The 22,944-nt window shown below is 50.6% G+C and overlaps 1 protein-coding gene across 1 annotated transcript in view; it reads left to right on the top strand.

Annotated features, from left to right (window-relative positions):
* The window catches only part of CTDSP2 (CTD small phosphatase 2), a 214,395-nt gene that overhangs the window by 54,436 nt on the left and 137,015 nt on the right, over positions 1–22,944 (top strand). The gene's annotated exons all lie outside the window — the stretch shown is intronic.

The raw sequence follows: 22,944 nt of genomic DNA, 5'->3' as shown, positions 1-22,944 counted from the left end.
CTTTGAGTTTCTATTGGGGGAGGGGGGCGTGTTCAAATGCGCTGTGTATTTTTTGGTTTCCTCTGGTGCATTCAGAGGCACTTGGTGGTCGTATATATGAGAAATCCTTAACCAATATATTTTGGCAGACGTGAACTGCTCCCTGTCCTCTGCCAATGCAAATCCACATTTCCCCTGACCAAGTTCTTTGGGTGTAACCCGTCGACTGTTCTGGTGTATGCATCTTGCGCAGTCCCGTTGATTTTGTGTGCAGCGGCATTTTTCTTTCCCCAGAAGGCAATTTGAGCATGATCGCTGCCTTGCTTAGCTTCTCGTTATGTGACATTGACTTATTTTAAGTGGTCTAGTACCACTTAAGATACCAAAACGGCATCCAGGTGCTAGGCTGAATGGTAGGCATGTACGTAGATGTTGGAGTTAGAACAAGTACGGGTTGGGTTTGCACCTGAAGCAGAAGAGCTTGTCCATGTTTGGAAGTTCCTTAGGTATTCAATGATCTGGACCATTTGAATCTATCCACGGCCTTCCATGCACAAGGATATCTTTTGGTAGTGCTTGACATAGTTCATCCCATGTGTCCCTGGAAGACGGAACAGAGGTCAGACAATACTTGGAGGAATGGCTACATCACTGAAGCTGTGACTGGGTCATTGGTCTTGACTCTCATTCTATTTGAGTGTTTTCAGTCTCCCTTGGTGTGGCCACTCCAGCACTGGGCTGCCGCACTAACAAGTGTCCCGTTCTGCTGATTGTGTGTTCTTTTGCCTAAAGTTATCAACCTTCTTTCTTGAGAGACTATTGTCTGGTCTTCCCCTGAATCCCCGGGGTAATGAGTCTTCCCCCATCCGTGATCACTTTGCAGTACAGCTGTGGAGTTCTCTTGCTGGCACAGTCGTATTCTAGCACACTCGCACTCATGTAGTGCCTCTGTTTTCAGACAGCAGAGGTTCTTGTCTCTACCTGTCAATCATGTTGCATCTCTGACATACTTTCGCGAAGTGGCTGAAATTGTTGTTTTAGCGATTCTGACTTCTCGGCATCTCTTGGTGGAGCAGAAACTATTGGTATGGCTAGGGCCAGATGGCAGATGTATGTGACACACACGCCTTAATATATCTTGTTCCCTCCTTAATGTTGCCAGCATTTTGATTTGTTGAAAGGTAAACGTGACTTTGTTGCAATCTCTTGCCATAACCCGTTTTAAGGGAGTGTCCCTGATGTCAAGACTTGACAGTATCGTGCATGGCTCTATTTTTTTTATTTGAAATATGCCTGTTTTTCATCAAGTACTTCAATGATTGACTTGTGGTGGTGTGTACTGCTGCGTTTCTGTTGCGGCATGATGTTTTTACTGTGGTGTTGCACAGACGCTAGTCAAAAGCTATTTTCCCTGGATGGGCGTGATGCACCCATTTCTGCATGTCTGCTGATGCGGCATCTTTTGCGGCCGCTTCGTTGGTACATGGTCTGGTGCATGCGCCCACTGTCCCCCCTACTTCTCGTCTCATGTGGCCCTGCTGCACACCTCTTTTGCAGTCTGAGTGACGGCCTCTGGCTTGATGCACCTGGCCGCAGTTTCCCGCTGCCTTGCCCCTTCTATGCTGGGGCCTGTGACCAGGGCTGCTTCCACGGATGATCTTTCTGCTCTGTGAGTTTCTCCTGTGCATGGCAATTCCTTCGGCCATCCAGCATCGTGTCCTTCAGCGTGCTGCTTGAGGCGTCTTGGAAGTTGCAGCAATTGCTAAATCCCCTAAGATTGGTTAAGATTTTGTCTATTGATTTCCACCCTCTGCTGCCCCCCCACCCGCCTGCCCCCCTAGGTTCTTCTCCTATAGAATTTCGGGCTGCGTTCCATGACCTTGTTCTAAACGAACCTCCTTGCTATTCTCTTGTAGACCACTTCTTGCTGATCCTGGGTCCCCATGCCAATTGCATTAATCTGCATCGTGTTGGGAGATCCTCTGCCCTTTCATTCCAAGTTGGTAAAGTTTACCAGCATTGTGTGTTGGTAGCGGCGTTCGGAGGGATCGGTGCACAAGGTGAGAGTGCACAGGATACTACTACGTCACCTGTCTAACTTCCTTGGGGTTCACCATCTGCTCCCAGAACTTACATGAACGCATGAGCATTTCTGCTCACCTGGCTCCATGGTATTTTTGAAGCACCTGCCAAGAACGCTGGTGTTGTTTTTTTATTTTTGTTTTTAATACGGTCTGCAGTTTCTAGTTAGTGTTGGCCTCTGCTGTAATCCTATCCTCTTTGCAGGCGCAGTGTTTCACCTTGCGATGCATACATTAAATGAGTAGCTCTGATGGAGCCAGTTTACTGTGCCCTTCTTCATAACTGCGCAGAAATCTGAGACATCGGCTCCCTCCCAAGTCCCAACTCGAAATTGGTGTCTCCTTTTGCGCCCCCTTGTGTCCTCACTCGGCGCTCCTCCGCCCCCTCTATGTTGTAGACACAGTGCATGGACAGGACGTTGTCACAGTCTGTGTGTGCACGCCTAGAGTATGCACGTTCACTTTAGCTCTGCTCACAGATTGCAGGCCACCTGCGCAGAAAGCAAACAATTGTCTCCCTTTTTCTCTCGTTGCCAATGAACGCGTGTAGCTCTCAACCGCCAGTAGGTTCCGTGCACTATGTAAAGAGACCGCCTACCCGCCAGGATTAGCCCAGAACCTCCGGGCTTTAACGTTTTCCTCCGGTTCTCCGGGGAAGAGCGTGAACACTCCGGGTTTCCAAGGTAAAGAGGGTCAGTGATGCACGCCTGCATCCTGGCTTCCCTCACGGGCCTGACCCTCTAGTTAAAGATAATTCTAGATGATTCACGGCTGCATCAAAAGCTGCTTTTCAACCCAAGGGCCTGGTCCATCCTTGTGGGATGCCGGCCCCCTGCTTTTGTTATAGTTTGCATTGTTAATAACATTACAAGCGCTCACGGGAGCTCTGTGTGGCAGTGCAATCGGGGCAGAGGATCATCACAGGAAGGCAGCACACCTCAAAACTCCTAGGGAAAGTTTGGGGTGCATGATTACGTAATCTTTTTTTTTTTAAGTAATTTCGATATGAAAAGGAGTTGGCAATGTTTGTCTTTTATGTATTGATGGATATTTGCTATGTTTTGTAGCAAAAGAATGCAATCTGCACCCTTTGGCAACATTTGTGATGCTGCTGTTTATATGGCCATGCGTGCAAACATTGGGCGCCTTGGTAGTGGAATGGGGAAGGGAGCCCGATTGCGCACATTATGGCAAGAATATAGTATATGTCGCGCAGCATGCAAGTTTTTTTAAACATCTTTGTGGGGCAGGTGGTGGAGTCTCATATAGCTGTGGGTGTGGCATCGCATGACATGCATCTCAGGGTTTCTGATTTTCAGATGTAGGCATGTGTGTATGTACCAGTGGCGTCTCCAGGATAACAAGTAGGACGGGCACAGAGGGGGCCACAGACAAAAGTAAGCGGCCAGCCCATAAAAGGGCAACGTGTGACATCAGAAGTACTCCTGTAGACAACCTTTTGTGCACACCAACTACCACACCGCACTGCACCTCCCTCCCATCAGACTGTAGGCCTGAAACCATTAAGGGCCTAATTCATGGAAGTGTTTTATAATGGCGCAATCCCATAGGAAAACGTTCCATGAATCGGGCCCTAAGTCACTAATGGCCCATCATTAGCTGTTTCATTCTGATGGTAGGAGCTGCTCTTGGCTGCAGGGGGAAGGTGACAGCTCTTCATTGTTGTACGGCAGCATTGATTGTGGCCATGTGTGTGCTGTGTGGGGGGACACAGCACTGCAGACAGTGCAGAGAAAGTAGCCCAGCTGAGGTGGGGGGGGGCATAAGGGCAGGCCTAGGATTTCAGAGGGGGGGTGGGCCCCCCTCCCCCTCCGTAGCGACGCTACTGGTGTGTACATAAAACACTTCAGTTGTGATCTCCAGCACAAAATGTGCTTCCCACGTGATGGTGCAGTCGTGATTGCATCCAGAGGCCCAGGTGGTTGTTTGGACGTATGATGCTGATTACCCCGAAGTACCGATCCCATCATGTCCAGTACCTGGCTCTGGGAGCTTTCATCTCTGCTCTAGGGGTTGTATTTGATACATTGTTAAAAATATCTTTGGAAAACTAAAGTACACTGATGATGATTAAGAGGAAAAAATTACTTATGTGAATAAGAAAAAATAAAATGAGAAACAATGTGACTTTGAAATGTGATTAAAAAGTATAAAATGGATCCAGTCAAAAACGCCTACCACTTTTTCAGCTGGTGCTGGCAAATCGTAAGTGAGCACAAAGGGTTGGTAGGCAACTGTTTGTACTCCTCTGATGTTCTCTACCTTTGCCACCTCCCCCGCCCCCACCACCACCACCATTCTTAAATCACTGGGTGGTCCCCTCCCCATCCCGGAAACACCACCACCCCCCCGAACCCCACCCCCCCTCCCCCGACCGTGCACCTAAAAATTGCCACCAACTCATTTTCACTGTGCTCGTCCCAAAAATCCCTATGCCCAAGCCCCTTTTCTTGCCCCAAGTCTCATTTTAGCCCCCTGTTCTTGCACCCCAGCCCTTGACACAGACCTCTCCCCTGTTTTCCGCTTCCTTTCCCCCGGCCCGTATTTGGGGATCCAACAGGTATACATACACCTGTGTGCTTTTCTCTGAGATATTGATTTTTGTTTGATCTCCAGTCTGTGTGGCACATGGGGAGACTTGCAGGCACTTTTTTCAGTTTCACGTTCTGCATGACTTTGAGGTGTTGCTAATTCCATTGTTATGTGGGCAGTGTTTCACTGGTCTCTCAAACTGTGACTTTTAGAGGGAGTCGAGAAGGAAAGTCCGCTGGGTTGACTGAATCAGGCGAAAATTTAATACTTTGTAGTTTTTAAGTAACCATTTCTCAATCCGCGGCAGAGGGCTCCGAGCCAACCCCTGCAACTGTTTGTGGTCTGTGATTACTTGAGGTTGCCCGTGCCTGTATGGAAGTGCAAGATTCCTCCGAGCACTCTGCGGGCTTCTTTTTCGATCTGGGAATACCTTTGCTTTGTTGGGGTGACCGCTCGGCTGGCATAGGCTACGAAGGGACAGTTTCTATCCTGGTCAGTTTGTGAGAGTCACACTAACTGATGCCCACGAACAGCTCTGTTTATTTTTGCATATCGTACTAAGGCCCTAGTCTCATCACCGAAGATGGTGTCCTTTTTGTTCTGAAATGCCATTTGATGGTACTCTGCCCATTCCCCATTTCATGCTGGCTTTGATCATGATTTGGAGGTTCCGCGAGGATGCTGAGCATATACATGAATGCTCCACAGTAGGTCCTCTAAAGGAAACTGCAAAGCTCGCTCAGTTGGGGGGCTTGGGGCGGAGTTCGTCTTATACTTTTTAGGATCTATTCAGGCTCAATCATGGCCCAAAAAAAAAAAAATTAGCCAAGGATTTCTAAGATTGGTTTAAAGCAGGTGTTGACAACGTGTGGCTCTGTGTGTTTTGTAGTATGGCTCTCATGATCTCTGCCCATTGACTATTGCTGGCCAGGGCTAATGGGAGTTGTAGTCCAAAACCTCTCCAGAGCCAAAGGTTGTACACTCGTGGTTTAAATTCACATCGTTTTGCAGTGGAGTCAAACCACATTGGGCTAGCCAAACTACACACAAACACACACACACACCCAACATAACTAACACTTGCATACAACAACAATCCCCGGCACTGGACCTTACCCCTATGGACACAACAAACCAATGTGTACAACCATAACTTTAAATACAAGCCAATTTACACACAAAACACACACCCAACATAACAGACATTCACATAAAACAACCCAGGCATTGGACCCAAGCCTTACGCATACAAGTCATCAGATGACGCAATCATCCTATCTGCAACCCAATACAAACGGACACCAGTTTTTCCTGGTTCTGGACCTATCCTATCCCTCCCTAACCAACCCCGCCCTCTTTCTTGCAGAACCACGTGAGCGGCTGGAGACTGCCCCTGGGCGGTAGCAGCGCACAGTATAAATCCACATAACGGAACACATTTGTGGATGCATTGGAATTCTGCAAGTAGTATTTGGAGATTTTCATTTAGAGTGGCTGAGTAGATTAGAATGGCATTGTATTGAGGTCAGCAAGCGTGCTTGGGATTGCTATTTGGAAGACTTCGGCTGCGGGTGAGACTTTGAAATTCAGCGTTTAGTAGCATCTGAGCCTGAGATCAGTGATACATGTGGCGAGTGCTCTGGAGCATTTTTCCAATTTTAAGTTTGTCTTGTTTTGAGATCACTTGGATACGGATTTAGATCCAGTCGGGCCTCCCACAATGTCATAGATTATGGGGAAGTTGTGCCACGAGTTGTGTGGCATTGACTCTTGAGGCCTTTTTTGGGAAATCGCATGTCGAGGCAAGTGCTGGCTTGTCCTTCCTTGCAGCTACGAATGGAGAGACAAGCTGGGTGGGACCGTGCGCCTTTTCTATAATCCAGCTGAGTCTAGTTTGTGAACATGTACTTCGACTTTTTGGCCCATGCAAAAAATGATTGCGCCTATGGCGTAGGAAGACCGGTTGGACAGAAGTGTCAACGTGAAGTTGGACAGGTTTACCTTTCGAGTAGCTTTTGCCTGAGACGAGCAACTTGGAAGAATTTATGAATGAATTAAAGCCCGATATATGTGGCTGGAAGGTGGAGGGTATTGGGAACAGAGCTTCTAATGGCGCTGTAGCTCGGAGTCATTGCTGAACCCCCTTCTGAAAGAAGTATCCCTTCAGCTGTGCTGTGGGTCATGGGTGGTCAATGGGACGAACACCTATTTGAGCGGGTTGGGGCATGGTCTTGCCGTATACGAAGAGGCATGCATTAGTGTGCTGGAGATGTGCGAGCAGTGATAAAATCCTGAATTTTTAAACTGGTAGTTTTATAACCAAAGCACCAGTGTCAAAGACAGCGTGAACCTTGCACTGGTGGCATTATTGAAGTGCCAGACTCCTGATGATCTGGTGTATGAAGACTTCGTCACCGGAGTCGTCCATGTTGGCAGGTGCAATTCGTCTGTGGTTCGCCAGCTGTCTGGCATGCGCGACATGTGTTTCGATTAGCAGACCTACTCGTGGAGCCCCCGCTGGACCGCCTTTCACGTCATGAAGGGGTCTACCACAAAGCTAGCATACCTGAGTGACATTGGGACAGTCCTGTCTTGGAGCAGGTTTGTTTGCTTGGCAAAGTTTGCAGGTTGCCTTGGCGTCTGGCTTTCTGATTGTTTGTGCTCTCTCAACTGCACGTGCCTGTTCACTCGTGGGATTTTCCAGCACTCCATCATTGGCCGATGCGCGGGAATCAGCCATATAGTTATTGCATGCCATCTGAATTGTCTTTTGCAGCAAGATGTGTGGTTTACACTGTTATGTGCCACTGCAGTTTGAAAAAAGCACAGCCTTGGATTAGTTGTTTCATCGTTTGCTCCTGACAGTATGCAGAAGCTTGCAAGAAATGTATTTGTTTATATACAGTGAAGAACAATGATCTTTGGATCAGAAACTAAGATATCAGATTTGGCAGGAAGTGGTAAGCTTCTTCCAATGGGGCGAGTTCGAGGGGCATTGTGACCAGGTTGTGGAGGGCAGTAAATGGAACAGTGAACTGGGATAGTACATGGGTGGACTTGGATTAAGGACACAACATTAGACCAGTGCAGGCGGTGGTGTGGCCAGCTGTGCTAGGGATTTGACCATAATGGGCGAAGTGTTAGAGTGGAGGCAGAGAATTGGAGGGACAGGCATGTTTAGTGGCAAGGGAAACATGTTAGCTAGAAGGTAGATGAGATTTAGGTTAAGAGGGTAACTCAGAGGCGAGGAGGTAGGCTTTTAGTTTGGTTTTGAACACATCAGTGTGGACTGTTTATCGGATGCGGCATAGGTGCATGAAAAGCATCAAAGAATTTGCCTGTTTTTTCCTGGATTGGCAAAGGTTAAATCTCTAATCTGTGTTTGGTTTGAGGTTGAAAGTTTGTAGCTAGTGCACACCAACCATGTTTTTAGGGACTTTGTTGGGCAACGAGTCAAAAAGTTCATGAATGTCATCACCAACAAGGCGTTGCAAGGTGCAGTGCAAACCTCTAGACCATGGGTGCACAACATACGGCCCGCGGGCCAGTTGCGACCCGCCATGCTCTTTTGTCCGGCCCGCAAGGCACAAAGACTTTCCTAATGGAGGGCGGCCCGTGGCTGCCCTCCAATAGGAAAGTCTTTGTTGTCTTCCGGGCCGGACAAAACACTGCCCTCATTGGCTCAGCACACACACGCATCACGTCGCTCCTACGAGCCATGTAATGCGTGTGTGCTGCACCAATGGAGGGCCAGCACTAAGGCTGGCGTGGTCCATAAGGCTTGATGCCGGAAGGCATTTCAGCCTTGGACTACGCCAGCCGTAGTACAATTCCAGCGTTCCAGCGTACCTGCCGCTTACCTGCCTGCCTTCCAGCACGTCTCCGGTAAGTGGTCTGTTTGTGTTTGTGTGTCGGGTTTGTTTTGCTTTGTTTGTGTGTGTATGTTGCGATGGGGGGGTGTGTCGGATGTGTATGAATGTTTGGATTTGAATGTATTTTGTGTGTATGTTGAGATGCGGGGGTGGGGGTGTGTGTCGGATGTGTATGAATGTTTGGATTTGAATGTATTTTGTGTGTATGTTGAGATGCGGGGTTGGGGGGTGTGTCGGATGTGTATGAATGTTTGGATTTGAATGTATTTTGTGTGTATGTTGAGATGCGGGGGTGGGGGGGTGTCGGATGTGTATGAATGTTTGGATTTGAATGTATTTTGTGTGTATGTTGAGATGCGGGGGCGGGGGGTGTGTCGGATGTGTATGAATGTTTGGATTTGAATGTATTTTGTGTGTATGTTGAGATGCGGGGGTGTGTCGGATGTGTATGAATGTTTGGATTTGAATGTATTTTGTGTGTATGTTGAGATGCGGTGGTGTGTCGGATGTGTATGAATGTTTGGATTTGAATGTATTTTGTGTGTGTGTTGAGATGCGGGGGTGGGGGGGGTGTGTTGGATGTGTATGAATGTTTGGATTTGAATGTATTTTGTGTGTATGTTGAGATGCGGTGGTGTGTCGGATGTGTATGAATGTTTGGATTTGAATGTATTTTGTGTGCTGAGTTGGGGGGTGGGGGGTTTGGAGTTGGGGGGGCGGGTGGGGTGTTCGGGTCTTTATGGGTGCATGTTTGTGTGTGTGCTGAGTTGGGGGGTGGGAGGTTCGGGTCTGTATGGGTGCATGTTTGTGTGTGTGTGCTGAGTTGGGGGTGGGGGTTTGGGTCTGTATTGGTGCTGGTTTGTGTGTGCTGATTTGGGGGGGTGGGGCGTTTGGTTGGGGGTGAGGGGGCCATGGGGCATAGTGTTTGGTTGGGGGTGAGGGGGCCATGGGGCATAGTGTTTGGTTGGGATGTGAGGGGGCCATGGGGCATAGTGTTTGGTTGGGGGTGAGGGACATGGGGCATAGTGTTTGGTTGGGGGTGAGGGGGCCATGGGGCATAATGTTTGGTTGGGGGTGAGGGACATGGGGCATAGTGTTTGGTTGGGGGTGAGGGACATGGGGTATAGTGTTTGGTTGGGGGTGAGGGGGCCATGGGGCATAGTGTTTGGTTGGGGGTGAGGGGGCCATGGGGCATAATGTTTGGTTGGGTGTAAGGGGGCCATGGGGCATAGTGTTTGGTTGGGGGTGAGGGACATGGGGCATAGTGTTTGGTTGGGGGTGAGGGGGCCATGGGGCATAGTGTTGCACTCCAAGAGTGAACCCAATAATAAAGCTAAAACAGGCACAGTTAGGAGATGTTCATCTTTGGCTTTTTGAGGAAACCTGATTCAACGAAGGCCATACTCCTTTTGGGCAACCCAAATAGCAAACTGTAGCAGTCCAAAATAACGGCATGTCCAATCTAGGGTCAATAAAATCTATATATAAGTTAATTAAACAGGCGAGATACAATAACTAAATCGAAATAAATTATAACAATGGAAAATGTGTAGTACAAAATGTAAGTTTGAAATGCAAATAAAAATCGTTACCCCTCAAAAACATTATTTTTCCATGTGTTGCCACGCCCCGCCTACCGCCCCGCCCACATTTACTTTTCGGCCCACTATAGCCCTCATGCAAGGTACTTTCGGCCCTCTGTCAAAACCAGTTGTGCACCCCTGCTCTAGACCTATGTCCCTAACGCTGTTTAAGTAGTCTTTGAAATGGCCTTCCCATAGCACCTGTATGGAGCATTGGGAGGATGCATTGGTGATTGTCAAGAAGGTGTTAGTGGAGGCAGTCCGGAGCCATAGGGTCCATTATGGCAACAGGGCCATGGCAGCAGGGCATGTAGGCAATGGGCAGGTCCGCATAAGGAATCTGGAAGAGATACAATGCAGACGGGAAGGTCATCAGTAATGGTCTGTGTGAACCAGGAGTGATGTGGAGTTAAACCATGCTGTTTAAGTAGAATGGCAATTGCTTGACACACTGCCTGGCAGGGGCCAAGCACCTAGGTCACCATTTTGCTTGTTGAAGTGCCAGTAGCACATGTTGTGGGTGTAGCGCATCAAGATGAAGAACTTGCAGGTGAAGGGTGATAGTCACACTTTGTAAAGGGCACAGCTTATGCCTGCGTGTATGTGTGCATCTTGGCTTCTCCCACAGGAGTCTGGCAGGGCCTCTGGTTACTGCTCCAAAATCTATTGAATAGTCTCAATTTTTGGAAAGAAATGCTAAATATATGTGCGTGTTCTGCTTATAACAGCAAATGGTCTCCTGTAGTTTTTGTAATGCAAGTCTATGGAATTATGGTAATTATAAAGATGTACCTTTTTTTTATTTTTAGTGAGAGTGAGTCTGTTTGCGATATGAAATGACCAATACATGAATGAATAGAGAAAGTAAAGCCAAAACAAATATTGGGACTATAGGTTTGCTTGTTTTTAGCACATACATGACAGTTTGGGATATCAGAGACCTAGTATTGATACTTTTTTTTAAAATTTTCCTTAAGGGCTATCTCGCCAACACAGTAGCATTCTTACGCCAAGATTTGTTGTCGGAATGCAATTGGGCAGCTGCACTGGAAATTAAGAGCAACAGTGACCTCACACAGGAAGTACTTTCTTGCTACCATGGTAATGTCCAGGATCAAAAACTCTTAAAGCGTCTAAAGCTATAGGGTGACCAGATGTGCCCGTTTTTGACGGGATTGGTCCTCTGCCACCGCACCCCTCCCCTCCGTCCCGAGACTCTTCTTTTAAATATAATTTTATTTATTTAATTCAAAACCCCTGTCCTGGTTTTGGGGAGAGGGTGACCACTGGAACAATCCCAGCCCGAAGATTAAATCTTCACAATTTAAAACTAATGGCCATTTTAATCGCTTCATAAACATCAAATCTCGGCTATCCCATGATGGTCTAGAACCCCCAACTTTTCGGGTAGCAGTCGACTGTGTTAACTGTTCCATAGAGACACTGACAGCCAAATCTGCGGTTTATAACCAGGAGCAGGGCTGGAAATTGAGGTAGTTTACTGTGTGATCCTTCCAGAGACGGAAGGGCAGAGGATGGGGGTGAAGGGGACAAAAGGGGGTGTAGTCCAACTTTAATGTGTGCAGTCAACGCCTGATCACCCAACCTAAAGCTCTATTATACCCTAAAAAGTAGGAAAATGGCTTGATTGGGTAATAATCCCTTTCAAGAAGTTAGAAATAATTGCAGTTTAGAATTCGTGTTTAACTGTAGTCCTTGTGAGTGCATAGACCAAATGGTAGCTGGCAGAGGTGACTGGATCCCAGCGACCAGAGACTAAATATCAACTGGACCCACCTTTTCAGCCAGTGGGATATGGTGGAGAAATCCAAACTAAACGGTGCCTAGTCCAGAATAACCAGATTGCACTGTGCCACCAGGGCAGCCTGCTGCCCATCTTGGGCATTACTTGTAAAGCTTTTGTGTATTCATACCTTTAGTCACAATTGATTTAATTGTGAAGCAAAACCACTTCAGGACTGGAAACATGTTTAGGCAAACTCTGGGCAAAATGATCACTGTACATAAGATCAAAGACTATTTCAGGAGCTGTGTAGTTATGGATCTTCGAGGTTGTTGCTGTCTTTCTAGCCTGCGGATGCTGCTGATGCTTGCAGGCATCCGTCAAATCTGTGAGGCCACAACACACAACTTGCCTACAGTTCCTGACCATCGTAGTAACTGTTGACCAATGCTGTCTTTTTAGTAAACCACATGTGATGGGCCAGCTCTGTGGCCCTGTCGGGGGGAGGGAGGGCTAGGGAAGAAGCCCACCCCATCCAAACTGGTGCCTGGATGCAGGCAGAACCCCTCCCAGCCCTCCTTACCCGCAGCAACGATAGCCTCCAGAGGCAACGAGGATGCCGGAGAACAGGGAGGCAGAGCTTGTATCCCTTTCACGGGGTGCCGCCAAGCTGCACAACACTGGGTTCCATTGCCAACAACTATGAGCTGGAGCCCGCGCAGAGACGCCACCACTAACACACCAGGGATTACATTTATTAATGAAGAGGCCCTTTGAGGCCTCAACCCACTACACCACCAGGGATTTGGGCAATTATTTTTAAGCCTGCAGGCTTAAGGAGCAGTCCAGCATCCCGGGACCCCAGCAGGGTCCATGTTGGAAAAGCATCCCGGGACCCCAGCAGGGTCCGTGTTCGAAAAGGGTCCGGGTTTACCAGCCCTTTTAAGCCCTGCCTTTGCCATCCCCCGTCATGCCCCTTGCAGCCAGGTAAGCTATTGGAGAGGGTAAGTAGCCACTCCTGGGAGAGGGTGGGGTATTTAAGGAGGGTTGTGTGAGTGTGCTTGTGTGGGTTAGTTTGGTGAAGACAGGAGGAGGTGGAGGATGCCTGAGATACCAGTGAAGACGAGAGCGTTTGAGTGCAGAGCATTTGGAGGGGGGGGTGAGTCTATAGAGTGTTTGCGTGAGCAGTGTGAGTAGTAGAAGTAGTAGAGTGGGTTAATAGTTGTTGGGAGTAGAAGTAGGTGGTGGGAGTAGCAAGCAAAAAATATTAATAGTTGACTGGGAGTTAGTAGGAGAAGGGTGAGGGGGGCTCCACATCTCTGGGAGTCCCCGAGGTTCAAACGGCGGCTAGTACAGAAGGTGAGCAGGGCAACATATCCCTAGGGATTTGTAATAGTGAGAGAGGTGTGCAGGGTGTCATATCCCCGAGTAATCTAGAAGGTGGTAGCGGGCGGTAGTGGTAGTAATGGAGTGGGAACCATATTCGCGGCAGTTGCGGGGAAAGTGACAATGAGTTGGAGAATAGGAGTTGCTATTGATACAGAATTGAAGAGGAGTTAGGATTAGAAGAACAGTAAGAGACTGTGAAGTGGAGAGGGAGTTAAGAGGTAGATGGGTCGCGGTGGAAAAATACGTTTTTGTAAGAAGAGGAAGGGGAATGGAAGTAAGATCAAAGGGTGGAGGTGGAAAGGCAAATTGGGAGACTGGAGGCACAGTGACGTGGTAGGAGGAAAACATTTGGAATGGATTTGTATAGCGAAGGGTTGGGAGTGAGAGGTTGTGGAAGGAGTGCAAGTGACGCGGAGTGAAAGGCACCATTCCCTATGTCCCAGCAACTAACCAATGATAAGACGAGGAGAGTCAGAAGTTCCCTAGGGTGTTACGTACCCAACAACTTGGGGAGAACACCATTATTGGTAGTAAGAAAAGAGGCATGTGGGGGGGTTACCGATCAGTAGAAGAATAACAGCCCGATAGGGACGTCTGGGGCTGGGAGGTGAATTCCAAGCCTGGGGAAGTTGAGGGAGGAGAGGGGACGGCCCTAGCTCCAGTCGTCCCCAGTCGCATAGACCCCAGAGAATTAAGGAGAGCAGTACCGTTCTGACAATTTATTTCAATAAACACCCTCTAACTTTTACTCAAGGGTCAGCGTGGCTATTTGTCGCCCTGTCTCACACACGCACGCGAACACACACAGGCAGGGGCGGACTGGGAACCAAAAGAGGCCCTGGGAGATATTTTTCAATGTGGGCCTATATTACACAATGTGTGCAGTTTGGCCCTTTTTCCCAAAAGAACATTTGGAAATAAAATGGGTAACCACACAAAAAAGGCAAATTAAACAGAGACCCAGAGGAAATCTCCACGCATGCATGTAGGCCTATATTCTATGGGACCATATGAAAGTGCAAAACTGAATAACTCAGCGTGCCAAGAATAAGGCAACTCGTGTAACATGGGCTACGGAAGTAGCTCTTGTGGTGATTTACACGTCTCCGAACAGTGTCACGCACTCAAACAGAATGTTGTATATAGATTGTCTTCTTGCCCACCGCATCGCCGCTCTCTGCCCTAATTTCCAGTGCTATGCGGACGATACCCAACTCATCTTCAGGCTACCCTCAGCCTCCCCCTCTCCTTCCCTCATCTCTGACTGTCTGTCTGCTATCCAAGAATGGTGTGCCGCCAATGACTTCTGCCTTAATGCCAGTAAGACTGAGATCCTACTCATCGGTACTCCCACTCCCTCCTTCCCTGTAGCTCTCTGGCCTGCCTCCCTTGGCCCCCTCCCTGCTCCTACCTGCAAGGCAAAAAACCTTGGGGTCATCTTCGACTCCACACTCTCCTTCTCTCCTCATATTTCTGACGTCGCCAAGAGGTCACACTACCAGCTGCACCTCCTCAGAGGTATTCTTCCCTTCCTCTCCTTCCCCCAGAAGCTCACTGTCTCCCGAGCCCTGGTTCTCTCGAAGCTGGACTACTGTAACAGCCTCTATCTTAATCTGCCTGCCTCCACTCTCCGCCCTCTGCAACTCATCCAGAACAGAACTGCGAGACTTGTCCTTGGCCTCAAGCCCAGGGACCGTATCTCTCCAGGACTGAAATCTCTACACTGGCTCCCAGTGGCTGCGAGGATAAAGTTCAAAACCCTCTCCATTGTCCACAAGGCCTTCTGGGGCCTGGGTCCTAAATACTTTCAACTCTCTCTTCCCAAATATCTTCCTTCCCGAGCCCTTCGCTCATCCGCCTCCAATTCCCTCAGGGTTAGCCGCTTCTCGAAGCAACGAGCTGGGGGTAGATCTCTCTCCGTGGCAGGGGCCTCCCTCTGGAACAGCCTTCCTGCCTCCCTGAAACTTGAGGAGAACCATCTCCGGTTCCGGAAGCACCTCAAAACCTTCCTCTTTGCTTCTGCTTTCTCTCTCCCTCTCCCCTGCTGAACAGCTAATTTAATTCCTCACTGAAACTGCACTGATCCTGCAACTGGACCACTCTAAACGGCCTCGGCCCTGGGCCCTGCCACTCTCCACTTGCACTGATGCCCTGGAACCCCTTTGCACTGCGGGACTGTCTCTGTATCCCTACAGCCCCCCCCCCTCCCCCAGCACTTGTTCTGCACTTACCTCACACTTGCCACCAGCTGGCCCTATTTATTTATTTATTACGTTACGCCACTTACCTTGTACTGCACTTCCCCCCCTCCCCTTCCCCTTGCACTTTTCCCCCTCCCCCACCCCTGCACTTGCGCGATCTGAATGACACCTGGCCTAGTAAGATCGTTGTCTGTCTCCCCTTGTCCCCCCCTCCCTGCCTCATCGCGCCTTGAAACACATGTGTATAGGCGCGTTACAAATACCATATCATATCATATCATTGTATGCAGTGCTCATTAGCACCCGGGGCTGGGGGGCGCAGCCAATCGATGATTGCGGGCCGAAACCTCTAATCTCAGCCCGCATTCCACAGAGCCCGCTGGCTGCCTCCACTGCCCTGCAGCCCCATCTTCCCTCCCCCACCTGTTTTCTAAATGTTTTGAAAATAGTTTATTTTTTATAGTTTTGAAAAACTGTTTTTTAACCTTTTCTGAAACCCCCTCCCCTGCCCCACTCACCTGAGTGTTGCGGTGGCGCCGTGGCTTCACTGCCTCTAGCTTTTTCCAGGCCACCATGTTAGTGGAAGAGGGGCTCCATATTACCATGGCGGCCCACTTGGCAAAAGATGTAAAAGGTTTATGCAGAATACCAGCCGATTGAGGTTGGTGATGTGGGGGGGGGGGGAACTAAGGCTGAAGGAAGTTTGTAGATCCGGGTGAAGGGACAACAATCTCCCTACACCAACAGGAAATTGAGCATGTTCCAAGCGTCTATTTAAAAGGATAGACCTGGTTAATTGGGAGAGGTGGATGTTACTGGGCCTTCCTCGCATCCTTATTAACGATAGGTTCGGTAATTATACTTTTTTGTACCAGAAATTCGTCCTTTTCATATGTTGTTTTTTTTCTACAAAGAATTTTCGTTTTTCATTTTTCCTTATAAATTGCGTTTTTCGTTTAAAATGTAAACCCTTAAAAGTGAAACCAGTGGAAGTGCCTCAATGAAATAGCATAAAACGGTCACTGGTAGCCACCGCGCACCACATGTGCCTTGTGGAAAGAGCAACCTGTCCCTTATGCCCACTTCTTTCCTGTTTACACAGCATCCAATGTCAGGGGCAACAGCCCTTCATGCTGTTGCCTCCCCCTTCACATTGTATCTGGTTTTGCTGCTCGCTGCCCTGGGTGACAGGGGGGTGCGACCCAGGGGCTGCATTGTGGCACTTGGTATCTTGGGGGCACATTGTGCCAGTAACGAATGCTCCTAATACTGAAGTAAGCATAATGAACTGCAACAAATATGCAAGACCTCTCCCGACCCGTCCCCCTTGCCCCCACCTAAATATTGCAGAAGAGTATAATTGTGCATATTTTGGCCAGCCAACTTTGATTGGGCTTCTGCTTAGAGGGGTGTCCCAGTAGTCCAAATTTGGTCTTATTTGCGTTAAGTTTTAAATCTGCTCTAGTCCTCCATGTTTGACTGGTCATAAGGCATGAGCTACGCTGAGCAATGTCTTTTTGGCATTGACCGTTAGTTGCAATTGTGTAGCATCTCCGTAGTGGTGTGTCGAGATGTTTGGGTCATCTAGGAGTAAGCCGTGTTGCCTCCATTCCTACAGATTCTATGAAGTCTTGATTTGAAGGCCTGGCATGTAGGGCACCCTGAAGTTGCCCCTGGGGAACTTTCAGATAATTGTTTCAAGCGTACTCTGCTCCCTGCTGAAGGAGGCGGACATCTCTTTCCACTGCTTGGTATTCCTCCCAAATGAGGGCAGGAGCAGGAAGTGCACTTTCTTTACATTTTTTGGGTCTCCGTGGGGTTCCAAGACTTTGAATCCATTCCATGGGCTGCAACGTGCAATCAAATAAGTACTGTATAGTAGTAATGCAGATGAAAATAGTTCTTGGGTCAGTGAGTAATGCTGTGCTCCTTGTAGACCAGAGATGAATTTAATTTTATTTTTTCAGAGGATCAGGGTCTGCTGAGTCGGCCAATTTGGGAGTGAATATGCAAAATATTGAGTCTCACTATCTCAATTCACATATTCTAAAAAAAAATGGGTGGGGGGAGGGGTAACCTTTTTATCCTAAAACAAAATGCTTTTTCTAGAGTTAATAATCATCCATGTCTACACACAGTAAAAACCACTTTAATGTCAGTAATGAAAAGTGCAAATACTAGTTAAAAAAAAAAAAATCAAAACCCAACTGGAGCCTCAATAAAGCCAAACGCTGGACCCTGGGTCGGCTTGGGCGCTATTGTGAAAGATGAGCCCAACTGGAGCCAAGCCAAACATCACCACATCATCTCTTGCATTCAAAGAGTAAATTCACCTGATACTGCCATCAAGTTCCAATTGAAAGAAATCCAATAATCCACTTGCACACAGGTTTTTGTTGATCTCTTGCCGGGAATTGCATGTGTGGTCTGGAAGCCTCAAAATTGCAAACTGTGCAACCTGAAAAACCGGCTTCTAAACTTGACGAGTCTATGCAGTCCTGGGCGAATCACTCTATGTAAATGGGTCCGATTTTATTTGGTTGCTGCAAATGGAAGCCCCACTTGGGCCAAGTGTATTGAATAACGGTGTTTGCTCCAAAAATAATACAAATGTTGATCACACCACAGGCTGGCATATGCCTTAACCTGCTCTTTCACTGGTAGATAATGTTTCTCGCCTAATGGAAACGTGGAATAGATGATGTACACTGGTTGGTGTCCAAGACGGTTTTCCTGGGGCTTGGTTCGCCTCTGGCCCCACGGCAGCCTCTACCCGTGCATTCTCTGCCTCGCTCACCGCCACAACGGCGCAAGACCAAGGAAAACAACCTCCATATACAGGGCGTGGGTTCAGCACGCGGCGTTCGGATCCTGCACACATTCTTTTTACGAGACAACAAATGAATGGCGGCGTCAACCTCTCGGTAGTGGCAAAATGTTCCCTTAATGGCGCGAGCAGATTACCGTCCGGATTTTTACACCTGGAATATTCTGTATTCTACCGAATTTAGTGAGGGAGGGCCGTGCTAATGGATGGTCCATTTGAAGCGTGGTTCTCTCTCTCTCTCTCTCTCACCCTGCACACCCCTCATCTTGCACCCATTTCCCACTTTGCACAGCAAAAGTGAGCCGCTCAACAGCATCATACCCGGACAACTCTTGAATGTTCTGTGCAGCCTTGTGAATAATCCGGCCTTTGTAATCTAAAGTGATATTTATGATTCTCCAGCATGGGGTCTGGCATGGATTCACATGCTCTTGAATATTCCCCGTCGTCAGGCTGGGAATCCTCGGTAAAGAAAAAAACAGTATCAGTTTCGTTTCTGATCTGTCTTTCGTAGTAATAACCAATCACTGGTCTCTGCGTCATACTGACCACAGCCAATGACTGCCCTCTACCTAAGCACAGCCTCTGGCAGCCATCTTCAGATTTTTACCGCACGTTCATGTGTTGGGATCCTCGTGCTATTGCTCTCGAGCGTTAGTGCTATTTTTTCACGTTTTTCTCAAAAACTTCGTTTTTTTCGGTCAAAAGAGCCTCAAGCTCCACCGACTCTCCGATCAACGGGGACCCGTGTCGGATTCGTCTGCGCCCCTCAAGGGTGAAGATTTCGTTGAGCTACTTTTTGGAGGACTCCAGAAGCTTCTCAGGCCCGGACATGGCCCAGGAGAAGGGAAGCTCGACGCCCGGAAAGCTGTTCAGGGTCTGCCCTGGATGCCAGCTGCAGAACGTCTTTAAGGAGGACGAACACTCCTTTTGTCTCTACTGCTTACATGAGGACAAGACGCACGTGGAGAAGGACTGTGCGTTTTGCGGCAATATGTCGGAGCGGACCATGAAGGACCGCCACCAACGCCTCGCCAACTGGCTGGAAGGGAAGAACCCGTCAGGCGAGAAGAAGAGGAAGAAATCCGAGTGGTCTTCTAAGACCTTTGAGGACGCCCCGGCAACGGGGGTCCAACACAAGGCCAAGCACTGCGAGTCCGCTGGCAAAGGGAGCGCCGAACGGTCGGGCTCTACGGGCGCCAGGCAGGGCGCACCCTCCCCGGCACCTTCAGCCACGAGCCCATGCTCTGGGTCGGGTAAGAGGAAGGGCGGGCACCTGGCGAAGCTCCTGGAGAGGCCCCGGTCGAGCTCGAAGGCCCCATCGGAGGGGGAGCGAGGCAGTGTCTCCCCCCCCCCTCCCCTCAAGGATAAGGCGGTGAGCGCACCTAAGGTGGTGAAGGCCTTATTCCATCCGGCCAAGCCCTCTATCGATACTGTCGTGGCGGCCCTGGCTCAGCCTGTGGAGGCTACACCAGTGGTGGCGACCTCGGGGCTCAGAGTCTCCCTGCCACCTCGGAGGGAGTCCTCTTTTGTGCCCATCGATGGGACCCCCGTGAAATCCCCGGCGGGGAAGAAAAAGGGGGGGGCAGGGCGTCGTAGATTCGGCCTCAGAGGAAGAGCTGATCGAGGTCTTAAGCCACGGCCTTGGCGTGGATGAAGACCGGCCCGTCGGGATTGATCCCGACGCAGGTGACGACGACATCGTCGAGGGTGCCGATGGGGCCCCTGATCGCCCGTCGGATTCCCCTCTGCCAGCGCCGCAAGACAACTCGGCGGCCATTTTGTTGGCTATACAGTCCTTATGCTCAGAGATAAGGACGAGACTACCGTTGCCGACGGAGGAACCTCTCCCGTCGGGGGATCCTGAACCGGGACCTTCGGGTGTTCCCCCGCCCAAGAAGAGAAGGATTCACCCTCCACCTCCTTTTCAGCCGTCGCGACCCGTCCAGCCCTCCTCCCCGTCCACCCGAGGGGATGATACGGGGACTGACACGGCAGCGACGGGTACGGACGACGAGGTATACGACGAGGATCTACCGTCGTCACCTCCCACCAGGGCTTCTCCGCCCGACGAGATTGGATCGTTCCACTCCATGATCGCCAGGGCATCCGAGCTTTTCCAGCTCTGCCCTGAGGAGAAGAAAAAGGAAGGATTCCTTTATCAACGGCGCGAGGCCAAGAGGAAGACTGTCCTCACGGTGCCTCTACTGGACGACATTTGGGATGAGGGCCTCGCCCTCCTCAAGAACCCTTCCACGACGCCAGCTAGAAGAGACCGGTACGAGAAGAAGTACCTGGTCCCGGACGCGGCCCCCCTGTGCCTCCGGGCGCAGCGTACCCCGGACTCCGTCGTCTCCACGGCGGCCAGGAAGAAAGCGGGGGGGTGCAGCCTCCACATCGACTTCCCCACCGGACGGCGAGGGAAAGAAATTGGACGCGATGGGACGCAGGGTCATCTCGTCGGCAGCGACGACGATTAAAGCGGCCAACGCCTTGGCTATCGTGGCCCGCTACGACAGGGAGCTATGGTACAGACTGGCTCCCCTGCTGGACTTCCTACCGGACGACAAGAGGGCGGATGCCCTGGAGATCCTACAGGAAGGTGAGGTGGCGTCGGACCACGCCATCACTATTGCGACGGACATCGCCGACACTGGGTTTCGCCAGTTGGGCAACGGCGTGTGCCTTAGGCGGCGTGGATGGCTCAAGGCTACGGACTTCCGTCAAGAAGTACAGACCAGAGTCCTGGACATGCCGTTCGATGGGAACAACCTGTTTGGGAAAACAGTGGACGATTCCCTCCAGGCCATTAAAGCGGACACTGAGACGGCCCATGCACTGGGTGTGCTCCAACAGCGACGGCCATCCTTTCGGAGCAACGGAGGCAAGGGCACCTCCAAAGGTTCCGGCGGAGGTTTCTCCACCTACCGTCAAGCGGCCCGCTCGTCGTCTCAGGAGGCCTACAGAGGACGAGGCAAGTCTGGCGGACCCCGCCGTCGTCGCCAAGGAGGTCAAGGCGGCAAAACCTTGTCGAAACAGGATTGAACTGGCGTGGGGTCGGGCCCCCACCGAAGCACCCCGGTGGGAGGCCGGCTGGCGGGCTTCGTCAGCGTGTGGGAGTCCATCTCCACCGACCGTTGGGTGCTGGACGCCTTAGCCCGGGGCCACGCGCTCGAGTTTCAAAGAAGATGCCCGCGCGTCCCCCCCCGTGGCCACGAAAGAGCTTCACGTCCCTCAGCTTCTCCTGGAGGTAAAGGCGTTGCTCAGGAAGGGCGCCATCGAACTCGTCCCAAAGAGGCTTCGGGGCTCCGGAGTTTACTCGAGATACTTCCTCGTGAAGAAGAAGACGGGAGGATGGCGCCCCATCCTAGACCTGCGACGTCTGAACAAGTTCATCAAGGCGCAGAAGTTCCGGATGGTCACCCTCCAGCACGTCCTGGGTCAGCTGGAGGAAGGAGATTTCCTGTCGTCGTTGGATTTGGAGGATGCCTACTTCCATATTCCCATCCTAAGGGGGCACCGAAAATTCCTCAGGTTTGTGGTCCAAGGGCGTCACTACCAGTTCAAAGCCCTCCCCTTCGGACTACGGTCGGCACCCAGGGTATTTACCAAGTGCCTTGCACCGGTGGCGGCGCAGCTGCGCCGCGAGGGGATCCACGTCTACCCCTACCTGGACGACTGGCTCATTCGAGCCAAGACGAGGGAGCTCGCCGTGGAGCACACGGCAAGGACCGTCCAACTTCTCACGGACCTGGGATTCTCCGTGAATTACGCCAAGTCCCACCTGGTACCCGCGCAAAACGCACTGTTTCTGGGAGCGAAGCTCGACACAGTGTCCCTTCTGGCCTCCCCGTCGGAGGAAAGGACCAGGTCCATCCTGGGCAAGGTACAGCGGATGTTGGTTTCCGACGCGGCCAAGGTGAGGTCCCTCCTCGGAATGATGTCTTCTTGCATCTACCTCATTCCCATGTGCAGCCTCCGGATGCGCCCGTTGCAGGAGTTCCTGGACGCGCGCTGGATCCAAACGACGGGCAGCTTCGAGGAGAGGATCACACTCGACGAGAGTTTCCGCCGAGCGGTCAGGTGGTGGGGCACCCGCGCGCATCTGACGGCGGGCCTGGACTTCCAGACCCCAGACCACCAGGAGACAGTGACCACGGATGCCTCCCTGGAAGGGTGGGGAGCGCACACCGAAAATCTGCACGCGAGAGGCCTCTGGCTCCCGACGGAGAAGTCCCTCCATATCAACGTCCTGGAGCTCCGTGCAGTGTTCTGGGCCCTCAGCTCTTTCCTTCCGTCCCTCAAGGGCAAGGTGGTGAGGATCTTCACCGACAACACCACCACCATGTTTTACATCAGGAAACAGGGCGGAACCAGGTCCCCAGCACTGTCCAAGGAGGCGCAGGACCTGTGGCATTGGGCCGTCGCCCAAATGATGTTTCTGGTGCCGTTTCATCTGGCAGGGATAAAAAACACCATCGCCGACTCACTCAGCAGGGAGCTGCGCTCGTGCCACGAGTGGGAACTACGGCAGGATCTAGTGGATCGCCTCTTCCGACGGTGGGGCACACCCCAGATCGACCTGTTCGCGACGGCGACGAACTCCAAGTGCCGGAGGTTCGCCAGCAGGTTTCCCCAGGCGAGGAGCATGGGCGATGCTTTCTCGTTCCCCTGGGAGGGCCTGTTCCTCTACGCGTTCCCTCCTTTGCCACTAC

Source organism: Ambystoma mexicanum, chromosome 3q (assembly GCF_040938575.1).
Source record: "Ambystoma mexicanum isolate Mex_15411 chromosome 3q, UKY_AmexF1_1, whole genome shotgun sequence".
In the NCBI taxonomy this organism is placed as follows: domain Eukaryota; kingdom Metazoa; phylum Chordata; class Amphibia; order Caudata; family Ambystomatidae; genus Ambystoma; species Ambystoma mexicanum.
This window is presented reverse-complemented; position numbering and strand designations above follow the sequence as displayed.